The following is a 4,471-nucleotide window of genomic DNA, read 5'->3' on the forward strand; positions in this document are numbered from 1 at the left end:
GAAAAAGAACTAATACCTCTACTAGCATAAGAGTGACAACTTCCATCATTGCTTTCTTCTTCCCAATTTACATATGATTCACATGAAGATCCATATGTACTATCACTGTCCTCTTCTTGACTTGAGCAACAACCATTACCATTGTCTTCACATGATGCTTCTTCACCATATGTTAGAACAAAAAATTCACCTTCATCACTTGACACATCACTTCTAGCTTCCTCATCCTCATACTGAGATGAACATCTTTCCTCTTCATGATTTGACATGTTTTCAGCATAATGTAGATCCTCATTAGGAGAATGAACAACTAAATTTATACCTTGCATGTATACTTTGTCAAATGAATCAATTCTATCATCGGCTATTATAATACTATAAGCATATGCATTCAATTCAGCAAGAAGGGAATCATTTCTTCTTTGCAACAAAGAGACTTTATCTTTACATGTTTGTATTTCTGAATTTTCAACAAAATTATCTACAATAGTAGGGGTGCCTATTTGCTGATCTAAATTTGAATTTTCTACATGACATTGATTTCTTCTTTGAACCTCATCTTGCCGAAAAACATTCCTAGAGAAATGACTCCTGGTCAATCCATATTATATGTTATTTTCAATCTCCATTGCCATTATGAATGCCTGATACAAAGTCTCTAGTTTCTTATCTCTTAATAAGTAGCTCATCTTCTTATCAAATGCACTGAGATAAACCACTAAACTCACTTGATCATCCTGCTTATAACTTTTGGGAATGCCATTCAAAACTTTTGCAAATCTGATATTGAATTTAGGAACTAACTCACTATTCCTGATTTGAATATTCAAAAACTTATCAAAATAATCCCCAAACTACTTCATGAAGGCTGAAATTAATTCATCCCAAGATGAAATTGAATATGCTAGTAAAAATGAAAACTAGTCCCTAGAATCATCTTCTAAACTTTGAACAAATAACTTCATAAGAATGTCTTCATGAGAAATTTCAAAATCACCAACCAAGTCATTGAATAACTAAACATGATGACTGGTTGAATTTTCATGGTTTCCACTAAACTTAGGCAAATATTTTCTCAAATTAAATGGCATAGGGTTAGGAAAACCATGAATTCCATCAAAACATAATGGCATATATCGCTTGGTAGAAATAGATCTATAATTATCACTAATCAACTGCATACTTGATGAAGTGAAATTTGACATTCTTTACAAACTTATAACTCATTCACCATAAATACTCTTAGAATACATTACTTGCAGTAGATCTAGAATTTTTTCTACCAATTTAGAACTTCAAACATATTTTGAAATATAAAAACACTTTTATTGAATCTATCTCTTCACAAACTATGTTGAAATGTATTAAACAATTCTCCTACTTAGTGCTGAAATTACCACTTAATGGAGCAACTTTGCAAAACTTACTTTCATGGAAACAAAATCACACTATATGAAAAGAATGATTTGCTGATTGGCATAGGTGTTGATCTCAATTCCTCACGCCATTGATCAATTCCTTAGAGAGCCAGCATCTCCTTGAGGAGAACTAAATCAAATCACTATTGTGATTCATTTTTATCGTTCAAATTTCTCATGACAATAGATCACATACAACACTTAAAAATTTTTCAGTCAAGAATTAATATATTCTCTCTTCTTGCTTACAACTTATCATAACTTTTAGATTTGCACAATTCACATGAAAATTCCTACAAACATTTATATATAACCAATTTGCACTGGTACAGAGATCTCTTTAGAGAGTCAACACTCACAATTGTGAGAAAGATTTAAAACCTAATTCATAACATGAAAAATCTAAACTGGACTTTCCACTTGTAGAACTTTGCAAATCTTAAAAAACTTAGAAGAGAGAAACCACTTTAAAACAATTCTGACTCTAAATTGATAGCAGCAATTTGAAAACCAAACTGAGTGAATTGATTGGAAATTAAACTTAATAGCAACACAACCTCTACTCAATCCTTCAAATATACTACTATCTTGAATAAAGTATCACTGCTAGGGTGCATGACATTTAAGTAAGAAAACTAGAAAAATTCCTCAAAGACCTTACTGTTGTAACTTTTTCCATGCACTTCTCCTACTATATTGAATCTCCTTCTTTCAAATTCTCAAGGTTTTTCTACCATTCAAATTCAATACAGTCCCTAGCAGAGTTGCCATTTTGTTGGTGTTTTAAAATGTTATAGGTTTTAAATTACCTCAGTAAGAATATGACGTGTCTAGGGACAGCTAAATCCAATCTTTAACACATCATTTTAGACATCGAGCCAACTCTAAGGCTTAACCCTTCTTCACTTCAAGCTCTACAAAACCTAGGTGGGTGGACCTTAGATTCAATAAATATGGTACCAGTGGAAAAGCATACTGTTGAATCTATCAAAGCAGATTTAACCCTTATATCTCCTAATAACTCATGCAATAACACAAATCTACAGTAGCAAATTGCAAATCTAGGAAATTCACAAGCTGAGTGAGGGTTAGACTTTTTAGTTCTTCAACACAAAAGGGTAAACTGTTTGATTAATGATGTTGAATTCAACAAACACTCAAATATGCAGCAACATGAACAAGTGATCCTATAACTACTCAGTGCCTTAACCATTGGGCAATTACATGAATTAAACACACACATATGGATATCTGAGACACATTTGTATCTTTAGATATTTGATCTATCCATTCACCTTGTAAATATACATCTATGCTCATTCTAAACCTCATTCTTACCTAATATCTCATCAGTAAACTTGCAACCTTGTTGATTTCCCTTAAGTATTTACATAACCCTTTCAGTTATAAGCAACAATGAAACAACATACAACCTTAAGGGACTACAACTATGACCTAGGCTCTTTGTTTAAAGATCATAAAACATTATAGCTCATTGAGAAAGGAGACAAGATTTAAAATAAAACTCAATCATCTGATCTTCTTCATATTAATTTTCTTGAAATAATACATTCATATGCATGAAATCAAACCATTAAACACCTAATAGATCTGAACTTATTCTATAATCTGCACTATTATTGTTCATACAAGAGAATTATGCTAAAAGAATGGTGTCACAGTGAAGGAAACATGTCAAAAACTGGAACCAATGGTCTCATAGTGAAAGACTAGAACCCCTAATGGTATCATAGCCAAGAAATTTTATCTTCCCAAAAACTAGAACCTATACCATGAGAAAGAATGAGAATCATATAGGAAGAGGTGAATTCCTAAATTTGCTCTGTAATTAACATGTGTCCACTTGGAAAACCTCCTCAACAAGATGAAAAACATCTCTCTAATCTCTCCCTATAATTGCAAATCAAATCCCCATCATTTGGCCTCTATAAGAAAGAAATATCTGAAATACTTGATCATAATCATAATTGATTTTGATGCTAAACTGAACTCAAGGTAAAAGTGAAAATCAGTTAAATAGCCTCTAGAATGCAAGGAAACTATTTAAAGTTAACTTTTTTCCACATTTAGACCCCAACAAGTCTTCAAATATGCCCTCTAACTAATTCTAATGCTTAATGGTGAAAACTACTCATTCTACTGGGAATGCCTTGGGAATCACAAATTGGCTTATAATGTAAACCAGTGAGCACCCATACAAAAACTAATCTTAGATTTAGAAAATTCAAATCAGCCCAATTTTGATGGTATATTGGAGCACCCATTTTGGATAAAAATTTCCCTTGTTATGCCTTTTTGAAGATTGGGCTTTGACTCAAATGATTTCACAACATTGTGCAAAAATTTATCCTTTTACCATAGTTCAAACTATATGAAAGTTCAAACTTTATTGAAAAATCTAACTCTGCACGTGAAACCAATCTTAGAAGGAATATAAAAATAAATTTTATATTTGAAATCTTTGAATTTTCCCTTCCTTTTCAATCTAGGTCAAAGCTAGTTTGACTAACCTTGACATGTGTCAAGTTTTAATTTGCTCCTTCCATGCACTACTGTCAGACACCTCCAACTAGGTGCCATGTGTCATCATTAGATTGGTCCACCTTGCCACCATGTCATTGCCACATGTCATCTTTCTATTGTGTCACTATGTCACTATGTTATCTATCAAGCAACTTCCACTTCACGACATAGCAACATCCGTTAGATCTGCTATATGGCACGATCTAGTCTATCATTGATATTTTCTTGCCACTTCACTACTTACCTTGGAATTTGTGCCATGTGGTACCTTATGGTTGGCTTAGAACTTGACATTGACATCTCGTCATCCTATACATGCACTGCCAGCTGCCACTTGTCACTACATGATTCATTATCAAGCTACCACATCACATAGACTAGACCCACAACCATCTTTTTCAGATTTCAAGGTTTTTTGATAGGTTGCTATGTCACTATCAGAAAGCCTTGGATTTTTTGGCAAGCAACATGGTGGCTTGCCAGATCCTTCAACTTCCTAACAAGATTCC

This window comes from Cupressus sempervirens, chromosome 1 (assembly GCF_028749045.1).
Source record: "Cupressus sempervirens isolate cs-2001-9-10 chromosome 1, ASM2874904v1, whole genome shotgun sequence".
Classification (NCBI taxonomy): Eukaryota; Viridiplantae; Streptophyta; class Pinopsida; order Cupressales; family Cupressaceae; genus Cupressus; species Cupressus sempervirens.